This window comes from Schistocerca americana, chromosome 4, assembly GCF_021461395.2.
Source record: "Schistocerca americana isolate TAMUIC-IGC-003095 chromosome 4, iqSchAmer2.1, whole genome shotgun sequence".
Classification (NCBI taxonomy): Eukaryota; Metazoa; Arthropoda; class Insecta; order Orthoptera; family Acrididae; genus Schistocerca; species Schistocerca americana.
This window is the reverse complement of record NC_060122.1, coordinates 207,616,153-207,641,891: the sequence shown is the minus strand read 5'-3', so window position 1 is coordinate 207,641,891 and position 25,739 is coordinate 207,616,153. Positions and strand designations below refer to the sequence as shown.

The following is a 25,739-nucleotide window of genomic DNA, read 5'->3' as shown; positions in this document are numbered from 1 at the left end:
ATATGACTTGGCGCTTTCGCAGATATCTGAAAGATCGTACCTAAAAGGGATGTACCCAGACCTTTCCTGATCTGAAGGATAGCGTACGATGACATGTCGCTCTCATTACACCGGATATGTTGCGAGCAACTGGCGACCATGCTGCGTTATGGATGCATCACGTTTCTGAATCGGGAGACAATACTGAACTCATGTTATAACTGCTGACCGGATCCCTCTGTCATAACTACCTGTTTGATAGTTCCTGCCCTTTTCCTGCAACCACACTACATTGTGACTGCTTATAGCGTCTTATTTTCACCTGGAGGCAGAAAGTGATCCATGACTAGAAGACGTCTCTTCCTGTCAACATTAATGATTGGAACGATTTTGTCTATCTCATCAGACTCCTGATTTTGAATTAGAACAGAACTAGAGGTCATTAAAATAAAAAAATGATATTCAAGCAAATAGCGAAGACTACAAGTATAAACACCAGCATAATAAGAACCATGTTGAGAATAATATTTCTTTTTTTATTTATGAATTTGGCCAGCTGTGGACCGCATACAACTTAAGACTTATGGTGTTTCTTTTTCTTCCGTTCTTCCCAGTACTTCTTCATTTTCTCGCCAACTGCTCGTCTCTGCTCATCTATCCACACTCTTTTGGGTCAAGGTTTTGGCTCATCTTCTTCATAGTTTGCGTTTTTTATAAGTAGCCTGAAGTGATTCATGTCAAGTATTATTTCTTCTGCAGCACCTATTTTGTTGGCGTCTTTCTTTACTGCTTCTATCCATACATTTTTCAGCTTACTAAAGTATTTAAAATTTTCTTTGTAATCCGTTCTTCTTTCATTCTTTTTAAATGTCTATAAAATTTTAGCCGTCCTCATTGTATCTGTGATCTTTTCTGTATTTTTGTATAGGTCTTCATTTCTCCTTTTAATCCACCAATTTCCTTGTTTTTCTTGGGGCCTAGAATTTTTCTTAGTATTTTTCTCTCTCTTTTTCTAGTTCTCTTAATTCATCTTTCTTATTCAGTGATAGGCACCCTGATCCATACGTTGCTTGTGTCCTAGTAACTGAATTATAATGTTTAATCTTCGCTTGTATGGATATTGATTTCTTATTGCAGTAGTTTTATGTTAATTTATATGCAAATTCTAGCTTTTTTTATTCTTTCTTTATTTGTTGTGTTATCCAGTCCATTGGCTTGACTCCACTCTCCCAGGTATTTGAATCTATCAACTCTTTTAATTTTTTCATACTTTGTTTTCATAAACTTTTCTGTATTATGTTTGTGTTCTATATACTCGGTTTTTTCATAGGATATTTTTAGCGCAGTCTTTTCAGCAAAATCTTGTAACAGATCAAGCATAACTGTTGCGTCTGTTCGGTTTTCAGTTATCAATGCTATATCATCCGCAAAGGCTAAACATTTCGCTTCAAATTTGTTCTTTCCTTGGCCCATGCTTATACCCTTTGTGCCTCTGTTTTTTAATGTGCTTTCAATTGTTGCCAGTCAGTCTCCTTGTGGAACTCCTGTTTTGATTTTGAATGGTTCAGAAATTTGGCCTTGAAACTTAATTCTTGATGTTGTATCTGTGATGGTTTGTTCAATAAGTCTTCCTGTGTTTTCATCTATCCCTGATTAATAAAGTATCTGGAATAGTGCTCGTCTGTCAACTGAGTCGTAGGCCTTCTTGAAGTCTGCGAAAGTAACTACTGTATTTTTACCTCTTATCACCATGCATTAGCTGAACACATATGTGGAATGAATATTTCACTGTAAATTGCATTTTTGTCCTAGACGGGCTCTTTTTCCTTACCAGTAAATATGCTCAGCTTGTAGGGGCCATGATTATGAGAATCATTTTCTATTGGAGACTATGCTTACAAATATTGTGCATATCATGCACACTCAGTTTTAGGAAGCATAGCAATATCTACGTACATAGAGGAAAACAAGAAGTAACAGAAACATGTTTGTATGTGTGTAGGCTTCCACGGCCAGAGTCATTTAACATAAATCCTTGAAAAGGTAACGTGTTATATTGTAAAATGAATGTCACTGAATAAACCTTCTTTCAGTGCCCTAAACGAAGGCTACATTCGTTAACTGTCGCGGTCCCATACCCGTTCTTTCTCACATGCCAACGAATTTAGCACTAATACTGTAATGTAATTGTACGATCTGATAACGAGCTGCTTCTATTTTCTAGAAAACTATCGTTTAACTGGCCAAGGATGTCAGATTGCAAAATTTGTTACTTAACTGAATAAACGAACTGTTTACAGTAATAAATCACACTTTTCAAGTCGTTTGTTTCCGTAAGTGCTGTCATCGCTTAGATCATATTCTATCATTTACTCTGATATCAACGTTCATTTATGTTCATGTATAATGTATGTGCATGTCTTGGTAGTCCAGTGTATGTGTCTACATCTGGCGTTCTCTCTCTCTCTCTCTCTCTCTCTCTCTCTCTCTCTCTCTCTCTCTCTGTGTGTGTGTGTGTGTGTGTGTATCTGTCTGTACATATGTTCGTCTTTCAGTCTGTGTATCATAGAACTGTTTTGCCTTGTAGCTGCCTTATTGTTGCTATAACGGTAATTATTATTATTGTTACTTTTTTAAGTTTATTGTCAGTGACTATTGCATTCGTCTTCAACATTTGCAATGATTTTCTACCTTATGGGATTATTAACGACTTCGCAGTTTATATAATACTCTGTTTTAAAATGTGTGCGATTTATTCTGCACATCTGTATCAAAGTCATTGCTTGAGCGTAATTTTGTTGTATCTTTACCTCTCTTTATATTCCTATCCTTCCTCGGTTTTTGTAACATCTTGATTTTCAATAATTGTGCTTTATTCTGTTTTTTTAGTCATCTGTCTTTCTTATTTTCTTTCTGCCTGTCTTACTGGTTTAATTTTGTACGATGATGGCAACTGCGTGAGGTTAAAATCTCCTGTGCTTCTCCGCATTGTTCACCGAGCGAGATGGAACAGGTGTTAGCACACTGGGCTCACATTCAAGATGACGACTGTTCATGTCCCCCCCCCCCCCCCCCCTGGCCATCCAGATTCATATTCTCCATGATTTCCATAAGTCGTTATGGGCTAATACCAGGACGATTTCTATGAGAAGGCACAGTCGATTTCCTTCCTCATCATTGACACATACCGAGGATAGCTGAGTTTCAGTCCTACTTTCAAACTTAGCCCATTATGTTCCTTCTTCCGTTGCTGAAAGAAAGGATCAAAGGCAAACTGTGCAATCTTATTAGCTCTCGAAGTTGTTTCAAAAATGCTTCTTTAACGAGTAATTTTAAGCAAGACCTGCATAAAACCTAAGGCCTTAGAGAATGGCTGCTGTCAGTGCCCTTAGTGTGCGAATAGTTATCGCGTAAGAAATCAAAGGCAATGTGTAGCATTAACAGAACATCTGGAAACCTCATATGATAAAGATAATTAACGTACAAGTAACCTTAACTGAAAGCAGTCTTCAGAATCACAATCACGGTAAACTGTATTCTCAAAGACAAAGGAATAATGTACAGTTCGAAATTTCCCGCATAATGCTAAACACTTAACATTAGAACAATTCTGGCTACTGCAACGCACCATAAAAGTCACTAAAAGCATAATAATCTGATACGTAAGTCACATGAAACAATTAATTGAATAATAGGCCACTGTTTTCTCTAATTCACATGTTCTAAAATTCTGTATAACACTTCCTGAGACGAGTTAACTTCGTGTCTAACATATTAAGCAGCTGTGTCTTGGATACTGAACAAACAAATGTCTTCTTGAAATCGTACCAGCAGACATGAACAGTTAATTTACGCCTGCACTGCGTTTGCGAAAATTTAATTGCATCCACTTTTAATTGTTATTCCAAAAGGTTCAATGTAACTGTACTCTGTAAGAACAATAGCAACTGTTTTATGCGCCAATTTCGCTTTCAATCATGGTTCGTCCTGATTCCTTTTACATTATCACAACAAAAACTACTAATGTGCATATATATACTGAATATTAGTTTGCAGAAGTATACTGAAGGATTTCCATATTACTCCCAATCGAAAAAGGTAATGAAGGTACCTCTAACAAACTGAAAAAGTTTTTTTGCTAGTAAAATCGACATGATAGAACTAAATTTTCTTTACTCAAATGACAGTTATTACAAATTCTCAAAGGAAGTTCTTACATAGCAGAACTACTTTATTTATTGGCCAGAACGTGCAGCTCAAGTTATTCTTTATTGTACCAAATGCACAACTAGGAGATCTGAAACTTAGGACAGTTCACACGTAACGGGTCAGCACCGGCTTCCATTTCTGACTTTGAAATTCATTCTCTGAAACCTTTTACTCGTTTTGTTGATGCGTGATCTACGCTGCCTTCAGTAAGCGCTCAGTGTTCAAGAAAGCCAAACTGCCATAACTCATTACATGTTCAACATCATGTAATTAAATGTCTATGAGTTTTTACAAAACGAAATTTTTCGTAAGTTCTCAGTCTCACAATATACGTGCCTGTAAATTTTTTCTGGTAAAGAACAAAATTTACCGAATTATAAGCGCTTTATGCGATTTACAAAATAACCGTACAAAGATTATATACATTAATGTATCATATCGATCGTAAGCTCCCGTACTACAGAATATATAGCAGTTACAACCACCAGTGCCGCCTGTCGATTGAGAGTGAGTCATGCGCAACTGTTTTGCCGCTTTACCCAGAGATAGCAATCGCATCTACTCACCGACGCTGCGCTAGTAGGTTCACGTTCAGACGCAACGTGTTTGTTAATACTTGCCGGATTAAAACGTAATGGTCCTTTTCAACTTGGTCTGGAATACTTTTGGTTCATATTTTGTACTAGCAGTGGTCTGTGATGCGAAATGAAAGGAAGAAACATTTCTCTGGTCAGTTGAATATGGGATAACATCAACAAAATCATAAAATGTTACTGGGAGGAGGATTCTTTATGAATAGAAAAAACAGTGAAAAGAGGGAACAACTGTGAACAGTTAAACGAAGCATTATTCTCATCAGACATGAATTAAACCAGTGCCACCAACTATTGTTCAAGTATACAAGTCAGCACCACATCCGATGACCAAATGGAATTATTGCGTGAGGAAATTGAAAGGGTACTCAGTATCCAAACTTGGCTATAAACTAAGAACCATAGGGATTGGAATGCTATAGTGGAAGAACAAATATGGCCTAGCAAAGGGAGATGGAAAACAAACGTCCCTTGAAATCTGTAAAGATTTTCAGCTGGAAGCATCAAATACCATTTTCAGTAGACATCTGATGAAGAGTTGTATCTCGAAAAGGTGAGGAAACACATGCAGCTAACGACTATATTACCTCAGGGTGCGACAAAGATACATAAATGTGATATTGGGTTATAAGGCATACTCAGGATCAGACACAGAGTCATATCACAATCTAATAATGATGAAGAATAGTCTGAGGTTTAAGAACATCAGCTGCGAGAATCAACGTGTGTGAAGTGGGATACTGAAGTTTAGAGGAGTGGTGAAGCGAGTTTTAATTTTTCTGAGGCTGTCATAATAATAATAATACTAATTTCGTGTGGATGAACGAACTGATGAAAATCACTCGATTGAACGTTAATTCGGCGACTTTGCGTGGCGCTAACCCAGTGTTGTAATGCTGCCAGAGAAACAGAACCTACAGTTTGACGTGGAATTCGAAACCCATGTCGTTCCTTCACATAATTGAGGCTAGGTTACAGGCAGACTGACTATGTTTTGTAGTTCGACCAGAGTTCGATCCGACAGCCTCTCGCTTTCCAGACTAGAACTTTATCACTAGGCCAACAGGACATTATTAACTACTGGAGCGACGGATACCATACCACTCCGTTAATTTGAAGAGGAAGATATCCGTAAAAAGACAACGATAGGCGCTGGACAAGTGAGCATGGATATGAGGAAGGTAGCTGTGAAATATCTTAGATAACAGAAATAAACTTCAATTGTTCGGAGAAAGAAGGAAATATATAAATGTTTAAGAAAAGAAGTAATAAGAAATTTGAATAGAAAAGAAATGAATAGTAAATAGACGAAAATTAAAGCGAAATAGTTGCAGGGAAAAATGGGAAGAAATCGAAAAGGTAATAGTTGTTGGAAAGACAAATTAGATATATTGATATCAACATAATTTCTTGAGACATTACAAACAAAGCCACTCGGAATTCCACTGTCAATCGGAGAAAAGAGAGCATATAGGTGGAATGAGCAGGGTAGCGAGCACATCTCCAGTCTTGCACGTTTTAAGGAGCTTTTGCGCAAGCGCAACCGACATCACGTAATTGCCTTATGGGTCAAATACACACGGATCTAATAAAAAATGTGCACAGTTCATGGGGTGCCCAGCTATAAGTTTACGTCAATGGTACTTGGAAGTAGCATACTTCAGCACATGCTTATCCCCGTTCGCTTGACATACATGCAGCTAGTTGGTAGCACACTCCTGAGCAAGGGCGCCTATACGATTGTTTGTAGATGGGGTAAGACCTCAGCGTATGAAGTACTTATACTATTTCCGAAGACGAATGGCGACTTTTAAGTACCCATAAGTGAGTTCCACATCAGACCCAGTTAAAGAATCCTCCGCATAACGACTTTTAATAATTTTACTGAAAGAAAGACGCTGGCTACAGTGTACATTTTCGTATCCCTGTGAGCTAGGGGAGGGGGTGGGGTGCGGTCCGCTCTTGCCCCGGATGTGGGCGCCCTTATCCTGAGATTTCTGAGTAAGTTATAGTATATTAAGCTTTGGATTTATCATACAGTAATCCTTTTGTATTCTTGATAGCAGAATGCGCCAGTTTAGTGAGGTTTTTTTTTACCTGACTGTGTTTGTCCACACTAATACCTAAACTACATAATTTCTACAAACGGCAGTTTGTGTTTGAAGTTGGTTGTTTACTGTGCGGGTAGTAGTACAAACACGAAACAGTGAATCAGCTTTCGTATGCGGTGTTAACATGAACTCCATAGAATCTATTTTAAGTGCTAAGAAAAACTAAATTACAAGGCCAAGCCGCAAAGAAACAAGGGCCTTCCTCACCAGATCTGTTGGTTGCGAAAGTGACGTAATCAAATAACCGAGACTACAAGCGAACATTTAACGAAGAAGTGTGCAATAAGTATAAGTGGTAATGTTGGTGCAACGGAAGAAACATAATGTGTGTCTGATTTTATTTCCAGAATTTAATTCGTGGACTAACTAAGATGTTAGGGATCTTGCACGTTTGTCCTAAAAAATAAAAAACCCGAAATGTCCCACTTACACAAAATGCTAAACAGAGATCAGCGAAAGCTTACACATTATTTCATTCTTGTCCACAACTGTACTTAATTATACAGAACAACAAAATTCCACAAAAACAGTCCTTTCTTTTGTCAGACAAGTTATTCATTTTATTGCCATTATTATTATTATTATTATTATTATTATTATTGGTTGCGGCACAGTTGTATAAATCTGTTCATAATCACTGCTGTTATACAGGAGATGCTATTTCACTCTTTCATCTCTCTCCGAACCTAAATATTTGGAACACCCATACTGTATACTCACGAGACGACACTGCTGGAGACTTACTACCTGATTTACTGCACTTTCGGAAAAAATATCCCCTTTATTCTGAAAACAAGTCTATTTTGTTAGGATCAAACTTAGGGCAAAGTCTCCAAGGTCATGAAAATACCCAGTACATGAGTTTAACGTCAGAACAGGTAATAATACATGAAATAAAATTAAATTTTATACGAATCCCATGCAAACGTCCGCAGCTCGTGGTCTCGCGGTCGCGCTCTCGTTTCCCGAGCACAGGGTCCCGAGTTCGATTCCCTAGTGGGTCAGGGATTTTCATCTGTCTCAAGATGACTGGGTGTTTGTGTTGTTCTCATCATTTTATCAACATTCATGAAAGTGGCGAGATTGGACTGAGCAAAGATTGGTAATTTGTACGGGAGCTGATAACCGCGGAATTGAGCGCCCCACAAACCAAACATCATCATTGTAATCACTATCATCCTAAGCAAACGAGAAGCTGCTGAGTATATATATTGGCATAATCAACAACATAGCACAGGAATTTGTTTAATTTTTTTTCCAGAAACTCCGCGACAGAATAGGCGAAAGGAGTCAGGAGGAAATAACTCAGTTTAGACTTGACAGAGGGGGGATTACTGCTATGATTTTGTAATTCTTGTGGCAGCTTGTTGGAAACTGCGGCAGCAAGAAAACAACACGGCTTTCTGCACAACAGTGAAGGACGTGAGATCTGAACGCAGATTAGATATCTGCCTAGCATTAAGTGACCCCAACGTGCCATTTCTTTAGAATAAGCTTATATTGTTAGCAACAAACGACTTTAAAGAAAATGTGTATTCAGAGACTTCTGAACAGGGATCAACAAGAGGTTCACGAACATACACCATCTACTGTTCGAACTGCCCTTTTCTGACCTAAAAATACCCTTTTGAGTGGGACGAGCTACCCCAGAATATAATGCTGTGTATCATAAAGGAATGCAACTAAGCAAAGTAGACTTACTTTCGTGTTAGTCTTTCACTAACTGTAGCAACTGTTCTAATGATGGCTATAGTAACATTCAGTTTTTCAACAAGATCCTCAACATGGGCTTCCATGTCAGCTTACCATTTACCTGAAAACCTAGGAGTTTTCACTGTTCAGACTCACTAATCATATGTCCATTCTGTCTACTCAAAATGTCAGTTTGAAGTGAATTGTTTGCTTGAAATGGAAACACTGAGTCTTAATGTGATGTCATATAAATTCATTTTCTACAAAGCCATGGAGTTATGTCATGAGCTGTACTATTTGACACAATGCCAGTGTTACACTCAACATCCTTTACGACCAAGATGGTGTCCAAAGTAAACAGAAATATTTTAGAAGCACGTGTTATATTAGAAGACACATCACCACAAGTAGTGGTCGCAGCACTTGACCCCTGAGACAGCCACCCCCATAATATAACAGTACCACAATCAGACGCCACCTCACAACTTCTCTCCTTACTGTGGAGAATGATGTTCCCCTTTTTGGCCACTCGGCAAGGTTTTCTTTTGTCCATCTAGCGCCTCACAGAGCAGAGAATATAGCATTTCAAGCTGTTACACGACTCCTAAAACCAAAATGTACGTTTGATAGCAAATTATGTTAACTGAGGTCATCAATTACCCTTACGTATATAGCCTTCTGAGTAACTTTTGCAAGCAACGATAGTTAGAAGTAGCAGTAAAATTTTCTACATTATTCCTTTCTCCTTTTTTTATACAGCGATTTCGCTATTGATCACTTTAATCGTTCAAGAAAGTGATCATTCTTAAAGAAAAAAACAGCAAACGTTGTTAACTGCTGGGCTAATGCGTGCAGCACAATGCTTCAATATAGTTTCAGACGTTCCTTCATATCCATGCGAGAACCATCACGCAATGAGTTAACAGTTCACACATCGAAGTTTGTGACAATGATAATAAACTGAAGATTGAAAAATAAAACTGCTATCTACTAGACAATTATCGACTAGATGGCAGATGATTTGGAGCCTGAGAGGTAATTCTGACGTTAAGCTTGAAAATTTTAGGAAGAGGTAGTGCTGGGCAACGTGAAACCGTGCAAGATAAAATCCTCGGCAACAAAGATATACGCTATAGGGAAAGACGAATTTGTGCAAAGGGTACGAGAACCAAATAAGACTACGGAAAAACAAGAGAACAAGGAAGGGTAAGATATGAATGCAGTATTTGTAAAAAAATAAATTTTTACGGCTGGAAATGCTGTAATTAATAAAATGTTACGGGTTATTATGCCGGGGTTGAATGGATTTCACATTAAAGCCCAATGTTCGATCACCTACTCGCTTCTGATTACAGTAAGATTCTTTTACGCGTACTCCCGCGCTCTGGGTGACGTCATTTGTTTTGGATACCCGTGCAAAACTGGCCGCTGTCGATTACCGTCGTCCGCTGTTCCTGTCACCACGTGGTGGAAGATTAGTACACGCCTTCTTCAGCACCGGAATCCAGTTGCTATTCAGTTTCATGTCCTCCTCCTTCCTACTGAAATTTATGTGGTGTTTAACAACCTGTATGACCTCTGTGTATAGCCTTTTATGGTATTCCTTAGTGACTGCCAGTACTGGAGTCCTAACAGCAAGAATGTGGTGACCAGCTGCAAATCAAGTTCCACAACAGCTGATCTGTCGGTCTCCCCACAGAGCATGTGATATAACGCCAACTGATGGCAGAATATGGATGGACATAAGGAAAGAATAACGGAAGTATTGAGGAGAAGAAGAAATAATATTATCGACAATCTTGTCACTAGTACTGAGGACCACGTCGTAGAAGAGTTCGAGGAACGTTGTTCCTTGGAAGCAAAGTAAGGAAGAGGATATTTAAAGCAGACCATATTAAGTAAAGAGACTATTCCTTTCCAAAAGAAATGTATTAGTAGAATTAAATGTCTTAGATGTACAATACAGTGTTGCGCAGAAGTGAGTCATGGATTGTAGAAAACCAGAAAAGAAGAGCATCAAGGTATTTTAGTTGTGATGTTATAGAAAGATACTAAGTATTAAATGAACTGGTAAGACATGTAATGAGAAGTCTCTGCTGAATCGAAGAGCAAAAGAATATGAGGAAATAATTAAGTAGAAGAATGAACCACATATTACGACATCTAGTAGTTATCAGAGAATAATTTCCGTAACACGATAGGGAACTGTAGAGATAAAAAATAGTAATAGAAGACGGAAAATGGAACACATCCACCAAACATTTGAGGATTGGTTACTGAAACTGTAACTGAATTCAGTTTTCAAACTAAGTTATAGTAGTTCGGTTCCTCCCATTTACGCAAACAACTAGTCATATTTGTGCCTAAACACGTTTTAGCTCATTTGTACCGTTACTAGGGACTTCCGTTTTATTTAGATCTGGAAAATACTGCTAGTATTAATTATCGAAATTTTTGTTACACTTAAATGCTTCATATATCTGTTGTGATCATTTCCAAAGTGTCTAGAATGTAAGAGCTTATTTGAATGACTATATTGTTTACCATCTGTAGTAACACGATATTTTTGTAAAGTTGATTGGCGGGTTAGCAGACGACTTTATCTTTAACCATAATTTCGCGCCTGTGCTTTGTGATTACCTACAGTTTCTACAGTAATTCGTGGCCTCATGTGCGTTCTCCTGTTGTAGAATCAGATACAAAAACTCAATACTTGTTCTGAACAAGAAACAAGGGTGTCGGTATGAAATAATCCCGTATTGAGATTAGATTAGATTAGATTTACTTTGACTCCAATTGATCCGTAGTGAGGAGGTCCTCCAGAATGTGGAACATGTCAGAAAAACAACAATACATGACAAATATTGACAACTAAAACAAATAAGCTAATGTACCATTCCACAGGTCCCAAGTGGAATGACCATCATTTTTTAATGATCACTATATGAAAGAGTCATTTTACAAATACTAATGCACTGAATTTAAAATAAAAAAGTTTTTTATTTATTTATAAGGTAATGAACATGTAATACAACTACTATAATACTTATTTACAATGAACACATTACTGCACTGAAATGGTGCAGAAGTTAGATTGTACTTACACACACACACACACACACACACACACACACACACACACACACACACAGACATCTGTAAGTCTTTGCTCATCTGCAGACTAATTACGTAAGATATTCCACAAAGTTCTATTTTCCTGTGCCTGTGAATAACCTTTCAAAGCTAACATTACTAGATGCGATGTTTGCTTTGTTTGCAGATGATACAAATACTGTAATAAATTCCAAATACAGTATAGTTTTAGAAAGTTTGGTTTCTTCCATGCACATCAATAAATTGTTCAAAGTTAATCCACGGTAAACATAATTTGGAAAGACACGCAAATAAGTGGTTCAGAACTTGTAAGACGTTTCCTCCTTAAATATATATATAAAATACGACGACATGCAGATATAGGGCGTCGACAGTGTTAAATTCTTAGAGTTCCAACTTGACAATAATGCAGGTGGAGCAGATTACGGAACTGTTGTTATATCTAGGCAAATTTTTGTTGGACATGCGGGTGATGTCAGTTGTAGGTGACATAAACATAAGAAATCTAACATATTTCGGTTACATTCATTCTGTAATGTCAAAGGGAATTATTTTTATGGGTAGCTCACCAATCAAGCTAAAGCTTTCCCAGTAGTTCAAGAATACATTGCAGAGACCTGTCAAGGAACTGAGTAACTGGGGATACTAAAACTGCTTCTTAATGTATTTATTCTGTAATTAAATATGTCATAAATAATATATTTCTTTCAGAAGACAACAACTCAGTTCATGTTGTCATGCCAGAAATGAGGACATTCTTCTTATGAATTTGGTTATCTACTTTTTTACATGGATGAGTGTTCCTTCAGTTCTTGTTAGAATATTTTATACATTATGAATGAAACACACACTATGAACTCTATTGAAATAATGCAAATTAATGAACATGTGCCCATCAACCCAAACTTGGTACTGAATGACCAGACACCGTACCCTTACTCGCCACTTCTACCTGCAGATACTACTAATTATCCCATCTAAGCAATGTTGTAAATTTCCCCCATTACTCACAGGCCCCGTTTCATTTATTTCAGTTACTAGAATTACTCTCATTGTGTTAAAAAATTTTCCTTTGCATGATCACAGCTACTTCACTCACCTGCTTAACGTCACTATTATATATTACATGTTCATAATTTAGGACCTATTAAATACAAGATATTTTGTTCAGCCACATCTTATGTCATCAAAATTTTATTTATTGTTCAATTTTTTCTTGTATGTAGAGATGTTACAATTTGTTTATAGCTCATTATTTAATGTGGCAAACATTTTATTGTTGTTAAATTATCTTACATCGCATTTACTCTGAAATATCACTCTTGTTTTGTTTTATTCCCAGTTCGAACTTTAACATTTTTAAACTCTGAAAATTTAGATACTCTGTACATGCACTAGCTTTAAGTCTTCGATCCAACCAAAAATTTCTCTGCATCACATACTTATCATTGTACCTGATGATGGCGTAACACTCAAAAACTGGTTCATGAAACAAATAAAAAATGTTGTAGAATATTACACCACCATTGCGTTTCATTCATAATACTTTCGTTTAGTCATATTCTCTCCCTCTCTTTCTCATTGACGCCATGTGTCTATTTCCCTGTGTGTTTTCATGTTTTATCTGTTTCGCTGTTTTTATATGCAGTTGAGCCTTTGCATATGTAGTGTAGTCGGTTACAGTCCGTTTTTCTTCTGCTGTTGCCCTCTCTAAGTGACAGTTTTCTTGTATGGCAATCTTTTGATGGAATCTGGTTTGGGATAATTTTAATTTTAGTTGAATACCAATTATAAGTATAAAGCGTTTGTGAAGTAAGGTATTACTAGTTTTAATACTTCTCCATATCTGTTCTATGCTCACTGAATGACTAGGGATTCGTGAAAATTGATGCTGGATGTGTAGTACTTGTCAACAGGTGTGTCCTGAGGTTTTTCTATGTTCTGTTGTCTCTTCGATATCCCATTTGAAATCAGTGTGTTTCTGATGTGTTGCCTATTTTGTGGACTACTTTATTGCTATATGTCTGTGCCATTTAGTTAAATGTAAATTCCTGTTCTGCTGTTGCCTGTGTATTACCTCTTTCAGTGTTGTGTAGGCATTTATACATGAACAGCTTGCTCATTCCTTGTCTGTCTGCATCCACCACACTAATTTTTTTCTGTCATGTGGCTGCTAAAACATTATCTGGTTTGTTAATTTGTGTTTAGATTTATTTAACTATGTGACCCCTGTTTAATCAGTGCAGTATGAATCTGTAGGTAGCTTGCTTGTGTATAGTGGTGTTAGTCATTGTGAATTTTCAGTATAATAAGATATCACACGTTATATTATTTATCCTTTATTTGTCGAGGTTCAGAAAATGTAGTTTGTTGTCTGTTTATTCCATTTGTGAAGTGACTTAGCTTGTTTAATTCCTCACGTGTTAGCATCCAAGTGATAATACCTATCTACAGCCTTGTAGAACTTTGGTTTTATTGATTGTCAAAAGAACTCGTTGTTCAGGTTCTTCTTTCATACTATGTTTACTATGAGCCCACACAATGGAGATCCTACATAGATTCTCTCACACTGGGAGTAAATTTGTTTGTTTAAGATAAAGAAATTTTGTGCTTGTATGACATTGAGAATGGTCATTACAAACTGTGTGCATATGGTCTGCTGCATTGTCGTTTCATAAGTTGATGATGATGTAGATGGTTTCGTCTGTTGGAATTCAAATTTACACTGAGGTAGCGTCGAACGACTTGAGGGCTACAGTATCTGGAATGTCTTCATTTTTGATCGTATTTATTAACTTCTTTGAGTTTTCTAGGTTTTTGTTGTTTCCAGAAGCGTATATTTTCTTTATTAATGCAAATGGAAGTTGAACTGGCTAGAAAATCTTCAAAAATTAATGACTAGGCTTCGTATAACGATGAATTTAAGATAAATGCTTTTGGCTATTGTTGTATCATTCCTTCTGTCTGACATTTATTTCTGTTTTCAACGATTGCTGAATGTTTCTCTGTTTCCATGGTGTTGGATTATTGGCCATCTTGGTAATACAACTACTCCCCAGAAAATACTAGCCTTTGGTCTGTGTGCTCTTCCTTCTGTATGACTATTATTGTGCTGGGTGTGCCTGATTTTCTTATATCATCTTGTTATGCTGTAATTTCCACTGTAGTCTCTAGGATATCGTTTCTTCACGTTTCCTACGTTGGTGGGCCTGTTTATTTGTTTTATTATTAAAGTCACTAATTCTCTTATAAAGTTTGCATTAAAATTTGGCTAGTTAGTCTTACTTGATAATTTATAAATTTTGCAGTTATTCTCGTAAGGGTTTCAGTTGTTTTATGAGACAAATTTCTCAATGTTGAGTTTTTGAGGTTTTTTCAAGCGGAAAATTTTATTGTTTAGTGAGATTTACCTTAGCTTGATGATTCTGCGATGAAAAGTGTGGGTTGAATTCTGGTGATGATCTACAATGAGCAGTTTTGTGTTGTTTATGACCCTGTTGAGATTTAGTACCTATGTTCTTGTTTGGGTTGTATTAATTTTTAAGTTTGTCCTTTAACTCTTACTTTTATTTCCTCAAAATAAGCTGAGATTTTTTATTACTTTTATTAATTTTCTACTATTCCCCAACTCTGGACGTGTTTGTAGATTTCAGCATTCAGCGTTTACTTAAGCATATGGAAACATAACTCCTTCTTTGTACACATCATCTCCACCTACCATTTTACTTCTTAGGCTGCACAGGGAATACTACTCATTGAGATTTTTACATTATCTGTGAATACATTATGATTTAGAAAATTTTTATAACACTTGTGCTGCAGATTATCTTTTGTAGTTTCGTTGATGTTTCCTGAATGTACAACAGAACTTGCTTGGGAATTATTTGCTAGGTGTTAACATCATTATCATTAGATTTTTCTTTTGCTAACAGCTGGTGTGTGTGCCGCTTAAGTTATGAACATTTCCTTCTATGTTTTTCATGAAAACAACTAATATTTTTACTACCCGAGTATTTTTCAGCACATTTGACCCATAAAGAGTGGGTCATGTTTTATTTGGGTATGGAAAATACTAAATGTTGTACATGATAATTAATGAAAGCAAAATTACACCAAAAATATTTTATATCTGTTGGAAATTATCTTACTCTCTACAAGGTTAGGTGTAGTACGACCATCTTTACATGACTGTATGCAAACAGTCAAGGAATGAACATGCCATACACGCATGAGAGGCTAAATAACAACCTCACATCACACTAAATATAACAGGAATTACACAAAACAAGATGATGCATTGTCATAACAAAAAAATTGCTCACAAAATAAACGAAATATTAAACAATGACTCAGAATAGAAAAGAACACATATGACATAATATAAAAAAACTCAGAAAATAGGACAAGTTCAACATGTCGGGTATACACTTATTTATAAATAAATAATGCTTGTCAATCAGTCTCCATAGGATGGGCCTACAGAAATTCTAAAATTAGGTATTCGCAACATCACAGGGACATATTTTATTTGCCAACCATTATCTGAGAATGCAGAATCGACCAAAAATTGATAAAAATTTAAAAATACTAAAATCGAACCACAGTTTATATGCAAAACGTACAACAGAAAAATGCCTTCACACGCGAACTGAACATGCAGATGGAACAGGCTGTAAACGGCCACACAACACTTGGAAACGGCAGCACGAAGATAAGAACAAGACTTAGGTTACGAGAAGAACTGTAATCACAAAATATTTTCGCGAAATAAATGATAGTTAAGAACAAGGAGATTTTCTAACTCGGCGCCCACTTCACAAAACCATCATGTTCTTCGAGAAGTCAAGCTATGTGATGAAGTAAAGATTGTTGCACAGAGCATAAAATGTAACCTGCTAGAAAATAAGGTAATTATCACAACTGTAACAAAATGTTTTAACCCCAGTTTCCCTTTCGATAATTATTACGTAAAAATAGTTGTATCTTCCAGATATGATTAAAACGTGATCACTTATGATGGCACTAAAGTGCTGAATAACATTGGAGCCACAAAAAATTAGTTGTTTGCGTAGTCGGGGTGAATCGAATTTACGTAGATAATTGACCACACTGGTTGTACATGCTATTCTGAGATGAAAAATCTGAAAAGTGAAGGAAATCGCTGGAAATCACCAGAAGACTAGTAATCGCTCGCCCCTCCAAAAAAAAGTTGTGTCCATTAGGGAGAGGTGCCTGCTGGGTACGTAGTCTTTTGTGAGTTGCCTGTCTCCTATACTGTGAAGTTTAAAAAGTACCCGATTCCAATTTTACGTAACTCAGATGACATTTTGCAAACAAAAGCTCTTTCCTTGCGACTAATCGTAACAGTTTTGTGTTGAAACACTATCTTCTCCGTGCGCATTTCTTGATAAATCCATTGGCTTTATACAACTCACCAGCGATTACTTTCAACATGCCATTACATTCATTATTAACAATTTATGTTTATGACTCGTATCTATAACTGAGTTTTATCTTAACTAATAGCGAACGTTGATACTTGTAGAAGTATACGTTAACGCAAGCAAGAACTTTTTAGTAAACATAGGTCCACAAACGAGCCGTTTGTGGGATAATTACAACTGTGTGGATACCGTACTCCACTGACTTCATAATGAAGCATTATTCTAGTATTTTAAGTGTTAATTTTTTTATTTAGCCGTCATCTAACAGGGCTGAAATTTCTCTATGCCCATGTGAAACGTTGGGGAATACTTTGCATGGAACAGTGACACATTTTCTGCTGAAGTAAGGCAGCATCTAATTTGCTAATGTAGTCAGAGATGGACAGGTTGAGCAAGGTGGTAGCTAGGCCTCTAACATCATCTAACTTCAGTCCTCTGGATTTCTGTGACTGGGGTCACGTGAAATTAAAATTTTCTTCACTTTTAGAGGGCTGGGCTGTATAATCATTACCAGATCTTACACTTTCGTCACTGATTAGATCCGTGTGCCGGTGGGTCGCACCCTCGCCATTCTCAGGCGCTGCTCTTACCCACGGGTCTAGCCAGGCAGGGTTGACGGTCTCCTCTGTTGCTTTACGTAAGCTCTCCAGCACAACTTGCAGAAGTGCCACTCCTGGGAGAAACGATAACGCGTAGACACAGCGTACGGAGCTGTTTCCAGAGTGAAGTTTTCACGCCGAAGAGAGTGCAACCTGTAGTGAAATTCTGAACAACAAGGCTCCCGCCACTACAAATTGTGTTGTTAATGTTAGATCCTCATAGCTCCTGGCATATATGACTTTCGTTTCATGAGAGTATGCACTTGAAATACTTCTTATCATGACGTAGAATTATAAAAGCTTAGGGGTGATGCTAATAATGATGCTCTCTCCAAACAGAGTCGTACCAAGGTGATCCTGCTTACTCGTAGAACTGCCGAAGTTGTCCCCAACCCTCCCACCACCCAACAAAACTCCCTTTCTGTAACTTTTTATACGCAGATTTATCGCATTTTGTGATTTCGTAAGTAAGTCTCAGAAAAACGAAACGCAATGAAACCGATAATCCAGTGAGGTTTGACATGACCCACGTAGTTTAAATGTTCAACATTTTTTTCCATTCATCAGTCTTCTAAATGGTTTGATGTGGCTCGTCACGTAATCCTCTCTTGTGCCAGCCTCTTTATCTCAGAGTATCACCTGCACCCTACCTTCAATTATTTGTTTGATACATTCCAATCTCTATCTTCTTTTACAGTTTTTATTCTCTGTAGCTCCCTCTAGTACCTTGGAAGTTATTTCCTTCTTCTTCTTCAACCATTAGACTAGTTGATTCTCTGCGATTTCTTGATCCATGCATCTTCTCTTGGGTCAACAAATAGTTCTTCTTTTAAGGATGTACTGTATCAGTTGCTTTGCTGTAGCCCCATTCTCTACATATGTTCTTCCCATTCTGTTCTGTATTCCTTAATGCTATCATGTACGTTGTAAATTTAAAGAAATGTAAATCTCTCATGACATTATTGACTGGGATATCCCACTAGGTGTGCTCAGCCGCCTCTCGGAAAGAGTTTCTTTCCTCTGCGCAAACTGCACCTTCCCTTGCGGATATGTGAGAGTTGCGTCATAGGTGTGTTTGTAGAGTGTAGATGAATGTAATGAATGAATGTAATGAATGAATGTATGATGTACTATTATTTTTGTGTTGTGTGATGATGGCACATAACCCACTCCTCTCGAATAGCACGAAGGGGACCGCCGAACTTAACGTCCCCATCCGATGAACGGATTGCCATCAGTAATTTCCCTCATATATGCGTTGAGTCTTTCATCACACGTCCTCGGCTGTGGCAACCAGTGGTTACTTTATTCTGAAATCTTAAGAACAGTGTTATCATCTTGTCCCTTCTTCTTCTGAGTGTTTTTCATACGCTTTTTTCTTCGCCGATTCTGTGGAGAAACCCTTCATTCCTAAACACATCAGTCCAAAGAATTTTAACATTCTTCTTTAAAACCACATGTCAAACGCTTTGACTCCTATTATTTGCGATGCTCCCTCAGTCTAAATGCGTTACTATAAAATACTGCGCTCCAAACGTACATAGAAGTATTCCTCAAATGAAGCCTTGTGTTTGACACTAGTAGAATCCCTTTAGCCAGAAACGCCCACTGTGCCTTTCTAGTCTGGGTTTTTGTCTTTCCTGCTTCTTCCATCATTTTTTATTTTGTTTCCCAGGTAACAGAATTCCTTAACTTCATCCACTTCATGGCTCCTCATTACTTTCGCAAATTACGAGAAAAACGCAGCAAAACCCCACTTTGGTCCAGAAACCGTTTTTTGTATTTAATCCAGTTACAGATCACTATATTTTACATCTGGTTAGTAATTTAGATCTGGGATGGCCACCTTCAGAGCAGAGTACAAACAGTTTTTCGATCACATTGAACTAACATATGTAGATATGGTACAGTCAAGGTAATAAGCTGAAAAAGATTCGATTTGCCTCTTTCTTCGGTTCACTCTAAAGCTCACAGGAGAGACGGTTTCGCCGCATATAACTTTTATTAAATCTACTTACGAAATCATAAAATGTGCTAGTGTGCTAGCGTAGTACACTCCTGGAAATTGAAATAAGAACACCGTGAATTCATTGTCCCAGGAAGGGGAAACTTTATTGACACATTCCTGGGGTCAGATACATCACATGATCACACTGACAGAACCACAGGCACAAAGACACAGGCAACAGAGCATGCACAATGTCGGCACTAGTACAGTGTATATCCACCTTTCGCAGCAATGCAGGCTGCTATTCTCTCATGGAGACGATCGTAGAGATGCTGGATGTAGTCCTGTGGAACGGCTTGCCATGCCATTTCCACCTGGCGCCTCAGTTGGACCAGCGTTCGTGCTGGACGTGCAGACCGCGTGAGACGACGCTTCATCCAGTCCCAAACATGCTCAATGGGGGACAGATCCGGAGATCTTGCTGGCCAGGGTAGTTGACGTACACCTTCTAGAGCACGTTGGGTGGCACGGGATACATGCGGACGTGCATTGTCCTGTTGGAACAGCACGTTCCCTTGCCGGTCTAGGAATGGTAGAACGATGGGTTCGATGACGGTTTGGATGTACCGTGCACTATTCAGTGTCCCCTCGACGATCACCAGTGGTGTACGGCCAGTGTAGGAGATCGCTCCCCACACCATGATGCCGGGTGTGTGCCCTGTGTGCCTCGGTCGTATGCAGTCCTGATTGTGGCGCTCACCTGCACGGCGCCAAACACGCATACGACCATCATTGGCACCAAGGCAGAAGCGACTCTCATCGCTGAAGACGACACGTCTCCATTCGTCCCTCCATTCACGCCTGTCGCGACACCACTGGAGGCGGGCTGCACGATGTTGGGGCGTGAGCGGAAGACGGCCTAACGGTGTGCGGGACCGTAGCCCAGCTTCATGGAGACGGTTGCGAATGGTCCTCGCCGATACCCCAAGAGCAACAGTGTCCCTAATTTGCTGGGAAGTGGCGGTGCGGTCCCCTACGGCACTGCGTAGGATCCTACGGTCTTGGCGTGCATCCGTGCATCGCTGCGGTCCGGTCCCAGGTCGACGGGCACGTGCACCTTCCGCCGACCACTGGCGACAACATCGATGTACTGTGGAGACCTCACGCCCCACGTGTTGAGCAATTCGGCGGTACGTCCACCCGGCCTCCCGCATGCCCACTGTACGCCCTCGCTCAAAGTCCGTCAACTGCACATACGGTTCACGTCCACGCTGTCGCGGCATGCTACCAGTGTTAAAGACTGCGATGGAGCTCCGTATGCCACGGCAAACTGGCTGACACTGACGGCGGCGGTGCACAAATGCTGCGCAGCTAGCGCCATTCGACGGCCAACACCGCGGTTCCTGGTGTGTCCGCTGTGCCGTGCGTGTGATCATTGCTTGTACAGCCCTTTCGCAGTGTCCGGAGCAAGTATGGTGGGTCTGATACACTAGTGTCAATGTGTTCTTTTTTCCATTTCCAGGAGTGTAGTAAGCGAAGAAACTTACGACGTATGATGTATCATGTGTCAGAGCTTCCTTTATGCTAGAATAACAACAAAATAACTAATACTCAAGTTATGCGTACTTACAGTGCTCTTATGATATCAGATGCTTGAACAGTGGACCCAGTGACCAACACAGACCATATTTTTTTTACACTAATGCTCAAGCAGGATGAAGAGACTCTAACATAGCCAAAACTACTGAGAACTCCTGTAATATTACGAATCAACCAGAAAAGGGCTTATTCTTGCACTATTTTCTCTTTACGCAGCAGAATGTACCAACCGAAACTTGCGAGCAGCAACAGTACCATCTGGTGTAGTAAGTAAATTATCTAACCCCGCCAATTCCTCTGGTTGTTTTCTCCAGTGTTACCTCACTCCAGGTGGTAGAAATTATAAAAAATCGGAAGCCTTTGGTCCAAAACTTACTTTCGCACCTGGTCACAAACCACTGAAATCCTATACTGCGAGTGAAGAAGCAGCAAGTACTCCATTGCTGAAGCTGCGCAAGCTTTGTGAACCGTAGAAGTTTTGCCACGTAAACCACATTAACAACAGACTCCTACGCGGTTGAGATCGCACGTAATAACCCGGCCCACGTGCAAAAACGCGTACCCATTCTCAACGCAGTGCGAGTCCCCCTTTCAGTTCCAAGGGGGTGGGCACCGTAGTCTGCTGTTACATGCTGAGCTGTGTCCGCCCCGATAGCTGAGTGGTCAGCGTGACGGATTGCCGTCCGCCGGGCATGGGCTCGATTCCCGGCTGGGTCGGAGACTCCGCTCAGGGACTGGGTGTTGTGTTGTCTCCATCATCATTTCATCCCCATCCGACGCGCAGGTCGCCCAATGTGGCGTCGAACGTAATAAGAGCTGCACCAAGGCGGCCGCACGTGCCCACAATGGGCCTCCCGGCCAATTACGCCAAACGCACGTTTCCATTTTGCTGAGCTGTGCGTCGTTTGAGAAAGAAACATTCCTTATTCACTGCAGGAACGGCAGCGCGCGTGCATCGACTGGTATGCAGTCTTCCTCATAGGATTTTAAAAAAACTATTTGATAAAATGGCTTATTTTTATGCATATTAGAGCCTCATACGATAGTTTCATGATGAAGTGGCTATCGATCAATTAATGGTCATAATTCCTGTGAACTTAAATAACCCACGACATGAAACTTAAACAGATTATAACGAAAAATTGTAGTTTCTATGAGTTCACATATCGTGCCTGTTAGCTCATATATAGCTGTGTATGAACTACAGGTAATGAATTTGTCTTTAAACTAGGAAGGAGATTTATACCTATCTCCGGACTCGAGCAAATGGATTGTATGTAGCGGAGTAGCTACAGATTTTTCAGTTAAGTGAAGCATTTTTAAGGGACACTGGTAGCTGGTGAAATGAGAATTGGGATGGATTTGCTACAGGAAAATTTTTTTGAAATTTGTGGTAAGGGCTGTGGGACCAAACTGTTCAGGTCATCGGTCCCTAGGCTTACACACTACTTAATATAACTTAAACCAACTTGCGCTAAAGACAACACACACACACACACACATGCCCGAGGAAGGACTCGAACCTCCGACGGGGGAAGCCGCGCGAACCGTGACAAGAGGCGTAAGACCGCACGGCTACCCCGCGCGGCCTGCAAGAAGACAAGGAAAGAAATTGGATTTTATTTTTATACCATCAATCAGCTTTTGGTAAGCTACTGACCTGACTTACCAGAGTTGTTTGTTTAATAATACACTGTTTGAGCTTTCCGTCGCAATTGAAACTGTGTTTACGTGTTAGCGAGGTGAAAATGTGTAGACGGCCTTTGTGACCGAGTGGTTCTAGGTGCTTCAGTCCGGAAACGCGCTACTGCTACGGTCGCAGGTTCGAATCCTGCCTCGGGCATCGATGTGTGTGATGCCCTTAGGTTAGTTAGGCTTAATTAGTTCTACGTCTAGGGGACTGATGACCTGAGATATTAAGTCCCATAGTGCTTAGAGCCATATGAACCATTTTTTGAAGATGTGTAAACACCACTGTGTTTTGACAAAAGAATCAAATTGTAACATAGTAACAAGAGAACTGTAGGCGTTACTCAAATTTCGCCACTGACGACACTTCTCTGATGGAACAGATGTTAACAAGTCAGCCGAAAATAGATCTATCCTTGTGTAGCAGTTTTAGCATAATATGTTAACAAGTCAGCCGAAAATAGATCGATCCTTGTGTAGCAGTTTTAGCATAATATGTTTAGCAGTAGAATATGCAATTCTCGTTTTGACATAAATACCCAGTTACGAGTTAACAGGTTTAGAAACACAGTACGTTTGCTGAGTTGACCGAGTGAGTGAGCTCAGGCCTATGCGCCATGGCACGTTTTTATAGCGGTACTCGTTCGGAACTATGTGTCATAAAATGAGATAATATTGCTTTTACAGTCGGTGGTATATGCAGTGACTCTATGAAATATGTGCTGCGAACAGAGTTAATAGTAAAGAAGCAGTAAAGTAATAAACGCCATGCCTAACGCTGAAGTTTCACTGCATAACGAAAATATAGTAAGGGATAAACTTCTTTCCTTTCATCATTTTTAAGGGTTTCAGCGAGAATGAGGTTGCTAAACGTTCCCAGTTTCATGTAATGCTTTTTGGAAGTGCTCTCATCTTCAAATTCAGGATCAATACAGCCTTGGTAATTTGCGAGCCGTGAGTTACATTGCCTCAAGAGGGGTTGGGTTGTTGGGGTGAAGAGACCAAACTGCGAGGTCATCGGTCTCGTCGGATTAGGGAAGGACGGGGGAGGAAGTCGGCCGCGCCCCTCCAAAGAAACCATCACGGCATTTGCCTAGAGCGATTTAGGGAAATCACGAAAAAACTAAATCAGGATAGCCGGACGCGGGATTGAACCGTCGTCCTCCCGAATGCGAGTCCAGTGTGCTAACCACTGACACTTCCTGAAAACACGTAGACAGTTTGTAAGTGTAATACTTGATTTATTTTGTTAAATCTGCAGGTTAAGATTATAGCTTATAACGACTAGATTGTGGCAGCATTTTCAGTTTTAAAATTCTGTCAGTGCCTATGAAATTTTAAAGGTCGTATTTGTGTTGCCACTGGATGCTGGCAAATAAGCAACATAAAACTGGGATTGTGATTCAAGTTAGCCGTTTAGTAATACGGATGCTACTTTGGCAAAATAACGCTGCTGTCGATCACTGGGATAGAGGTCGCACGGGATACAATGGCTGACGCGTAGTGACCAGTTTTCTTCCAATGTACTGGGCGAGTTCATTCGTTTGTTCGGAAGGGGAGGCCGACATTGTTTGCCTGCTTTCAGCCAGCTGCGATGACAGAATGGAGGCACACGCCCTGCAGTGTTTCACAAACGATTTTCGAGAACAGTTTGGCAAAAAAAATCATTTTTGCATTACTTACAGCTTTATGTATCACCTTCGTGATGAAGTGCACATCATTTCTTTAATGGTCATAGTTATTGCGATATTTTCATTTAAATAAGAAACTTCATGAAATTCTCAACAGTTTGCAATGAAAAATAGGAGTCACTATGATTTTGCGTTTGGTAAATACAAAATTACATGTTGCCACGTATGAAATTTACATAAATTATTGAACTTTTCTTTAGGCGTGGGTGAAGGTGTCTATCTGTCACTAGTCTCGAGAAAGCTGATCTTATGTAGCTCACCACATGCCATAGCGATAAAGCTAGAGTGAAACATACATTGCATTCCTCATACCTCATGAACAGTTTGAGGCATTGAAACTAGAGTTTTGCAAATGATTCCACTCAAAAAGAAGAATGCCTTAGCCGGCCGGTGTGGCCGAGTGGTTCTAGGCGCTTCAGTCTGGAACCGCGCGACCGCTACGGTCGCAGGTTCGAATCCTGCCTCGGGCATGGATGTGTGTTTTGTCCTTAGGTTAGTTAGGTTTAAGTAGTTCTAAGTTCTAGGGGACTGATGACCTCCGATGTTAAGTCCCACAATGATCAGAGCCACTTGAACCATTGTTTGAGAATGCCTTACCAGTGGTTATAATGTCAAACTCCATTATCTACCCTCTTATTCCACCAACCACAAGCTTTTAGATGAAAGAATGTAATTTTTAAGGGTCATTTATAGCTGATTAAAAGAGAAATGCTGTGGGTTTTGGAACAACGTAATTGAAGACATTACACGTTTATTTTTGTACGGAAGATGTGGTTTTCCATAGCCTACAGATCTTACTTGTCCTCAGGTCCTCACTTAATAAGCCAATCTTTTTTTAAAATTCTGTCGCAACTGCGACTGCTCATCATGCTAGTGACTTGGCAAAGAAGAAAGTTTTAAAATGGCCACATGGGAAAATTAGCCACTCATGACGCTTCTCTGAAAGTTACAAATGGTGAACAAGTCATGTGAAAGTAAAATGATACTGTTGTTCCATTTTCAGTGGAATTCTTTTTAGATACTAACCACAACAGAGATGACAGTAGATCTTTTTGGATGGTCAACATGCAA

The 25,739-nt window shown here is 39.3% G+C and overlaps 1 protein-coding gene across 1 annotated transcript in view; it reads left to right on the top strand.

The window, feature by feature from the left end:
- The window catches only part of LOC124613042 (glutamate receptor 1-like), a 1,340,173-nt gene that overhangs the window by 1,176,071 nt on the left and 138,363 nt on the right, over positions 1 to 25,739 (top strand). The gene's annotated exons all lie outside the window — the stretch shown is intronic.